The sequence below is a fragment of the Peromyscus leucopus genome, chromosome 4, assembly GCF_004664715.2.
Source record: "Peromyscus leucopus breed LL Stock chromosome 4, UCI_PerLeu_2.1, whole genome shotgun sequence".
Lineage (NCBI taxonomy): Eukaryota > Metazoa > Chordata > Mammalia > Rodentia > Cricetidae > Peromyscus > Peromyscus leucopus.
Genome location: NC_051066.1, coordinates 98,218,000 through 98,227,325, shown reverse-complemented (window position 1 = coordinate 98,227,325; position 9,326 = coordinate 98,218,000).

Here is a 9,326-nt window from a genome sequence, read left to right as displayed (position 1 = left end):
ATGGACAAATGAGGGGCACCTGTCAATGGCCTAGACCCTCTCCTTTCTGCTTGCTTGTTTGGTTTTACTATATTTGGGGGAAGGTTGTTTTGGTTTGGTTGTTGTTGTTGTTGTTTTGTATATGTTTTAGTTTGGGGTTTTAGAAGCAGTGTCTCTTTACATAGCCCTGGCTGTTCTGGAACTCACTATGTAGACCAGGCTGGCCTCGAACTCATGGAGATCTGCCTGCCTCTGCCTCCGAAATGCTGAGATTAAATGCCCTGCATGTATGTATGTTTGTTTGTTTGTTTGTATATTTGGTACTATGGTTAACTCAGTACCTTGTACCTGCTAGACAAGCACCCTAATTACTGCCCTACCCCAGCCTTCTTTCCGGTTGGATGATTGAATAACTGCTGCTCTTCTAGCTTGTTCAGAAAAAAGGAAGAAGTGGTTCGTTCACTAAAAGCACTCTCCTATCAGGAAAGCCAAGGGACATGGTGACACCACACTGTCAGTTTTTCTGTCTTCCCTGTAGAGAATCAGTGAGACTGGCAGAGCCATACCTGGGGCCTTGTGTCTTTGCATGCCTCAGAAGAAAGGCATATAAGCCACAGGAACTTTTCATGTATTGAAAAGTAAGAGGAAGGGATGATCTCTCAAATACTACCTAATTAATGCCTTCCGTATCACGGGGTTATCATGTCATTGGACAATACAACAAAACCGCACATTTTCTCAAGTCAGAAATCTACCTGCTTGACACTATGGCACTGAACTATGAAATTAGAGATGCAGGGAAGATGCACAAGATTGCACTGCTGACATAATGCTCTGGGCTGCTAGGCATGATAGTGTACACCCAGAAAACAGTACTTGAGTGACAAGCAGGAAAATCAACCAGTTCATGGCTAGCTTGGGGTACAAAGTGAGACTTGTCTTAAAAGTCCTCTTTTTAAACCCCACAAAACTGTGTACTAATAAATATTCAAAACTGTTAGTAGTAAAGCTGCTGCTCCTAACTTTGAACACTTTTTTAGAAATACAGAGTGAAAATCTGGGCCTGGTGGATCATGCCTATAACCAGCCCTTGGGAATTAGAGGCAGGAGAATCATATAGTGAGTTAAGGCCAACCTCAATTATATGGTACATGAGACCTTGCTTTTTTAAAAAAGGAACAAAATCTAAGGAGGTGGCTCAGTGAAGAGTGCTTGCCCTTCAAGGTTGAGGACCTGAGTTTGAATCCCCAGAACCCACTTAGAGACAAATGCAGCAGCTCATTTATAATCTCAGTGTTCCTACCATAAGATGGGAAGTGGAGCCAAGAGAATCCCCAGAAACTTGCAGGCTAGCTAACCTACAGAAAAAGAGAACCCGTCTCAGCCTAGGAGAAGGCATGGACCAACACCCAAGGATATCCTCTGACCTACACATACATGCTCCCTCCATGTGCATGTTCATACACACAAAACAAACTGCTCCCCCAAAACCCTACTGCCCAGTGAGACCCATACCTTCCTGTGAGCCTCAGAGCTAAACCTAGACTGTACTGGAGCAGTCCAGGGTCATAGGTACAGAAGTGCAGAGATTGCATGCAGGCCAAGGCCTCCCTGACATGCTCCTTGGTGCTTAGTGTGTTTTAGACTGCCAGGAGAGCTGGAGGAAACCACAGGAAAGAAGTCCAGGGACTACTGTTGCTCCTTGCTATCACTGAGAGGACACTACTGGCTTAGAGACATCATTAGGATGCTAGTGCCATTGAGAGCCTACTTAATAAAACACTTTGACTATTCCAGGATAAACACTTTAATAGTAGGAGTTAAGTGCTTAATTGCAGCCCACAGGTCACATGTGTCCCAAGAAAACTATGAAAGTGACACAACACATTTGTAGATGACAAAGGTCATGTTGCAGTATCAAAAGGTTGGACATTTCTGGGTATGTCATACTCATCTTGCACATCCTGTACCAAGCCAAACAACCAAGGTCTGGGATATGGGCAACATCCTAAAGAATCCAGTGGTGACAGAGGCTGTAGTCTCAGAACTCAGAAGACTGAAGTAGGAGAATCACCACTAATTCAAGGCCAGCTAAGGCTACAGAGTGAATTTGTGGTCAGCCTGAGTGACATATTGAGACCCTGTCTCAAACAAACAAACAAAAATAAGCAACCAGAATGCAATGGGAGACAGATGTGCAGGTATAGGCACTGCCTTACTGGTTCACCTGAGCTTGCATGTGGAGAAAATGCTGCTATGTGTACTGTAAGAAATAAGAGTGCTTCCCTGCACATTTTATTAGAGAAAGGGAAAGAGCATTGCAGAAATCACACCTCTCCCATCCCGAGGTACAGATTGCTTTGTGAGAGCTACATGATACTCTGTAAAAGAGTAAATATGCTTCTCAAGGCCTGAGAGCCAGCCAGTCTGCTGTTTGTTCATAGGAGCATTCTAAGTTGGTTAGCTGACGCAATTGTTAGAACACAGACAACCTGTACAAACAAGGTAAAGTAGTTCCTCCATGTCCTGGCATGTCAGAGGTCAGAGAATGTAAAACCACTATTGTAAGTTCCAGTGTGCATAGCAACTTAGCAGGCTGGCCTTAAAGGCCATTAGTCATGGTATTTACCTGCATACCATGTACTTCACCCTCCAGTAGAAGTAGTCAGAAAGAACTGAATTCCACTCCAGTATAATCAGGAAATGCAGAAAGTGCCCTGCCTGGCCCATTAACAAAAATAAAGTTTCCCTTGCTCTAAACAGAAACAAATTTGATGCTTAGTTTTACATCTACTCTTTTTTTTTTTTTTTATTTTTCAAGACAGGGTTTCTCTGTAGCCATGGCTGTCCTGGAACTCTCTCTGTAAACCAGACTCGCCTCAAACTTACAGACTCTAGAGTGCTGGGATTAAAGGCATGAGCCATCACTGCCTGGCTTATAGCTATTCTTAATTACTGAAAGGACTTACTTCTGCACACCATAGTTAGAAAGTTTCCACTCTCTTAAGCCTTACAATGAGGATTAAATTTCAACATGTATAAATACAAGAATGTATATACTCTTTCAGCCTCATGGATGAATTCCAGACAACCCTGAGAGTTGTCTGCATCTAAAGAAAGATGCTAACTCTATAGAATTCTGGGGAAATAAAGGGTCTGGCTTCACTTGTGAACATCTTCAGCCTGGAGTAGTTGACATAACTCATCAAGATTCCAATAAGTCACACATTACCTGACTGTACTGAGTGTCTGATTTTCGTGGGAAGGCACTCAAGAGTCACATGAATGGAATGCAGTCATAGAGTGGAGGGGACAGTTCCCTAAGTCTCAATCTTAGGGAACAGTCACACCATAACAAAAGAGAAAGTTCCTGGGCATGGTGTCACATGCCTTTAATCTGTGAGATCCAAACCAGCCAGAACTACATAGTGACACTCTGTCCCAAAAGAGAGAGGGATACAGTGTGTTGGTTTAAAAATAACTGTCAGAACGGCCTTAGATCTAACAGCTCATGGTTCTCACACAAGATATGGGAAAGCCACCTCAAGCCAGATAATGCCTAAGCACAAGCACATGTAAACAATGCTATGATGGTTATTTTCTCCAAACAAATAGTACAATTAAGTAGTTAAGAAATCACAAAAAACTATGAAGATATGACACATCGTAGTGTTCTGATCTAGGATGAGCGCAGCTGGCAAACTAGCAAGCACTTGCACTGAACTATACCTTCAGCTCTATGACTAAATTCCATCCATACTCTAAGAGCTTCCCACCAAACAGACACCATACAATCAAAGTGTGATTATTGAAATTTTGATTAAGTAATTAACTACTCATAAAAATGTTCACAGGTTAAGCCACATACTTTACTACCACAGAGTCCTATCAGTTTCCACCCAAGGCCATGCCAAGAGTTAGCATCTTTCTTTAGATGGAGAACTCTCAGGGTTGTCTGGAATTCACCCATGGGGTTGCCAGAGTATATACATTTTTGTATTTACTACAGTTTTTTGATTCGGTAAGACATCTGTGCCAAAGTTTAATGCCAACATTAAGGGCCTGTACACCTCATAACTGTTGTCGATCCCAGCTGGTTTACATCAGAATTTAGAGCTCAGAACTTCTGGAATATTTGGCTTAGATTCTGATTCCAGTCCCATCCCCACCTCCACATTCTGTGCTCACAAGGCAAAGTCAGCTCAGTGTGATCTTTTTTTGGTTTTGTATTTTAAGACAGAGCCTCATTCATGTAGCCCAGCCTGGCCTGGAATTTACCTTCTTTCCTGTCTCTCCCAAGTGTTGTGACGTCAAAACAGCCTGAGTTTCATCCCCTGGATCCACATGGCGAGAAGGAGAGAACTAACTCCCTCAAATTGTCCTCTGCCCTCCACATACATGCTGTGGCATGTGCATCCACAACACACACACACACACACACACACACACACACACACACACACACAAAAGCAAATAGTGTAGAAACAAAACAAAAATGGTGAATGGCTCCTGAGGAATAACATCCTACTTGTCCTCTGGCCTCCACACACATGTTCACACAAACACTAAATAAACAAATGTAATTTTTTTTCCAAGATGGGGTTTCCTTATATAACAGTCCTGGCTGTCCTGGAACTCACTTTGTACACCAGGCTGGCCTCAAACTCACAGAGATCCGCCTGCTTCTGCCTCTCAAGTACTGGGATTAAAGGAGTGTACTACCACTGCCAGGCAATAAATGTAATTTTAAAGCTAAAAAAATAAGATTGAAAGTAGTATAAGATATATATAAATATATGGAAAGTGCATACTCAAAAATTTAATTATGCATTTAAACAAATTTTGGAGACCATTACTCTTGAAACTGTGCCTCTCCCCCATTTCATGTCCTGGTGGCAGTGGTGAGAAGGTGAACCCAAGAAACATTTACATGAAGAAGAGTACAGACTACTTAAGTATTAGCAAAATAGTCTAGATAACATTTTATTTTTATTGCTATATAAGATAGGCAAGATGGCCCAATGGGTAAAGGCATTTGCTGCTAACCCTGATTGTAGCTAGAAGTTTTCCTGTGTCCCAGCCTTCCAGCAGTTGGGACAAATCTCTCCCATTCATGTCCCCAAGTAAACACACAGAGGCTTATATTAATTATAACTGCTTGGCCGTTAGCTCAGACTTATTACTATCTAACTCTTACACTTAAATTAACCCATAATTCTTATCTATGTTTAGCCACATGACTTGGTACCTTTTCTCAGTTCTGCCTTGTCATCTTGCTTCCTCTATGTCTGGCAGGTGACTCCTGACTCAGCCTTCCTCTTCCTAGAATTCTCCTCATCTGCTTACCCTGCCTATACTTCCTGCCTAGCTACTGGTCAATCAGCATTTTATTTATCAACCAATAATCAGAGCAACACATCCACAGCATGCAGAACAAGATTCCATAGCACCTGATGATCTGAGTTTGATCCCTGGGTCCCACATGGCAGAAGGAGAGAAGTGACTGATAGTGCATACCTGTTATCCCGCCACTCAGCAGGCAGAGACAGGAGAACAAGGAGTTCAAAGCCAGCTTGGGCTACATGAAAGCGTGTCCTTTGAAAAGAGAGAGAGAGAGAGAGAGAGAGAGACAGAGAGAGAGAGAGAGAGAAGAGAGAGAGAGAGAGAGAGAGAGAGAGAGAGAGAGAGAGAGAGAGAGAGAGAGCTCTAAAGGCTCTTTAGGGCCTGGAAAGATGGTTCAGCGGTTATGAGTACTGGCTGTTCTTCTTGAGTTCTCACATGGCAGTTCCCAATCTGCTTTAACTTCAGTTCCAGAGGATCCTATCCTCTCTTAGGCCTCTGAAGACATTGCATGCATGTGGTACATGTACAAGGCACATACACATGCTGGCAACAAACACTTATACACAGAGAGGATAAATTGTTAGAAAGCTCTCCATGTGTCTGAGTTTTTATTAAGAAGAAATATATAGTATATTTGCTGCTTCACTAGCCCAGATTTCTCTAATATGGGTTTTTAAAGAGTTTTGTCCAAAATTTTGTTCTAGGAAATGAGATGAAATTTGAGCATTAGCTATAGAGAGACTTGGTTTCAACCTGGGCATGGTGCTGCACACTTTAATCCCAGCATTTGCAGGCTGAGGCAGGAGGACTGCTAAGAGTTCAAGGCAAGCCTGAACTTCATAGCAAGACCTTTTACATATTGAAACTGCTGAATTTATTCCTGATAATACAGAATTAACTTCACTATTCATACAATTACAGGAAATCATTAGAAATAGGGAACATCCTATATATATATAAAACACATCAGATCTCATACAGATCTGCCAGGACCTCTAGCACAAGGTAATGAGATTGATGAGTTACTAATAGGTAATGTTCTAGAAACCTAAGAATTTGATAAGAAACACCATGTAAATAGCAAGGGTTTGAAGAAAGATTTCTCCATCACTGGGCAACAAGCCAAGGAAATTGTAAGAAAATGTCCTACTTGTTCCTTCTATAACCAAACTCCATTACACACAGGAAATAATCCAAAAGGTATACAAATAAATGAAATTTGGCAGATGGATATGTTTAGTTTCACAGAGTTTAGAAGATTAAAATATGTACACCATACCATTTACACCTGTTTGGGATTTCAATGGGCAACTCCCAGGAGTTCTGAAAAGGGCTGATTTCTTGTGATTACACACTTATTAGAAGTTATGGCCATCATGGGAATACTTGTACAAATTAAGACTGACAATGCCCCAGCATTTGTCTCAAATAAAATGAGACAGTTTTTTGCTTATTACAATATAAAGTAGTGTTACAGGTATACCACACAATCCCACAGGTCCAAGCAGTCATAGAAAGATTCAATCAAACTTTAAAGGATATGTCTAAATAAACAGCAACAGGTAACAATAGACTCTTAGAAATAGATTGCATAAATGATTTATAACCTTGAATTTTCTCAATGCTGATGAGAAAGGAACAACAGCTTCGGAGAGACATTGAACAACAAAAAAACCTTCTGAGCTAAACCAACCAGTTTACTTCAAAAGATAGATGAATGTTGCATCTGAGCCTCAGAGCAATTGTTTGTGATTCTGAACGACAGAGCGACCAGCAATCAGCTAGTTCCTATGTTGGGGAAGGGATTTTGCTTTTGTTTCTGCAGGAGAAGAAAAGCTATGAATACCAACAAAGTCAATGAAAATTCAATTTGAACAGGGAAAACCCCTTGATGAGGAGAAGTAAAAGCTCATCCACTGATGTGACATCTCTACAAGTTGTAATAAAAATTTAACAAACAAGGGTTTGGGCAGGGTTCTATTTTCTGTCATTACAGGATAATATTGGACTCAGTATTCTCCTTAAAGAAAAAAAGGGGGGATGGATAGGTATAGGATATTAAGGTAGATTATTGAATATACTAGTAAACTAATTTAGTAAAATATCAGTCTTAGATAATTTGCACTGTTATGGATTCTTGTATATTGATACAAATGTAAACTATTTTTATATTCCTATCTTAAGATAATTTATATATTGATACAAATACAGAACTATAATTGTTATAATGTACATATATTTCTACTTGTATTTGAAATATTTTGTATATTGATACAAATGTAAAATATTTGTCATACTATATGTATGTTCTAACTCTATTTAGGATATTTTATATATTGATACATATTTAAGATTGTTGTCATATTTAAGATTGTTGTCATATTGCGTATTACACTATACATTTCTACCTCAGTTTAAGATATTTTGTGTATTGTCACAATTTTGAGGTCATTGTCCTTTTACCATACATTTGCCTACAGACTATTTACCTTGTTTACATGAAGCCTTATTCCTTAGGTATTAGATAGATAAGACTTACAGATTTATAATCACCTATGCTTATCATCTCTATAGTTGTATTATTTAGGTTGTCCAGATTTACAGATACATAAGTCAGATGGACAGGTAATCTTCAAACACTTGGTAGATCTAGAGACTATGGCATTTAAATAACTTAGAATTCTGTTGACGTGAGACATGATTGCTCCTGGCAACACTGATTTGATCTCAAGAGAATGTTGGGCTCCTAAGACATTTCCATTTGGAAGCTTTTCTTCTTCTTGGCAAAAAATGGCCTCCTGGGCAAAGAACTGCCCTTGCTTCAACTGCTGACAGTACAAATGCTGTCCTTTCTGGATGAACGGACACAAGGAAAAGTGATTACTGAACTCTGCCAAGACAGGGTAAGATGGTCTTTCAAAATTCCTGCTTCTGAAAATGGTCTGTCAAATACTCTAGGCCTTTGGCCAATTTGAATGCACCAACTATGCTGAGAAACTTTAGGTAACTGTCCAGGCTGCCAGTTATCTCTATCTACTCTCACAACATTCCCAAAAGTTGCTTGCATCCATTCTCTTGTTCTCTCAGTTATTATTATATTCCTTCTCAGGTCTTTGATGGGATTGGAGACTAACAGTTACAGTTACAATCTTCTTATATTTTAGCTAGAACATATTAAGCATTAGATTTAGATTAGATAGGATACCTTTTGGAATAATCTCTGTAACATGCCATTTACCTATGCTCTAGACGTCTCTGGATTTCAGTATGTGTCTCTTGTTTTATGTTGTTCTTGTTGGTTGTAGTTCTATTTGTTTATGTCATTACCCTTTATTTCTCTTTGATAATTATTCCTATTGTATATAGTTTTGTGTTAAGTTAGAACTTTCTTTCTTAGACAAGACGAGGAGATGTGTAGGGGTGGTTGTCTGTGTCTGAAGCACCGCCCCTAGTGAGGCAGCAGGTAGCTGCTATGTACCTGCCCCCCCCCCGGCCTGGCCTGACAGGGACCCCTTAAGACCTGGGATACACGTATGTGGTATCTCTTCTCTTAGTTACCTCATGATCTGGTGCTATGGATCAAGGTAGAGCTCTCCTGAGAACCGAGTTGGACTGCACCCCACCCCTCCTCCGAGACCATATCCTTTATTCTTGTTGTGAGTTAACACCCCAATAAATTCCTATAATCAATAAGCTATTTCCGTGGATTGGTAGCAATTTAATCGCAATATTAGCCCAGAATTCTCTACTAGGGGTTTTTAAAGAGTTTTGTCCAAAATTTTGTTCTAGGAAATGAGTTGAAATTTGAGCATTAGTTATAGAGGACTTGGTTTCAACCTGGGCATGGTGTTGCACACTTAAATCCCAGCATTTGCAGGCTGAGGCAGGAGGACTGCTAAGAGTTCAAGGCAAGCCTGAACTTCATAGCAAGACCTTGTAGCAAAATGGGTGGAGTGTGGGCATTACAATCTCCAAAGGGCAAGTGAGGTCGTTCAGTGGGTAGA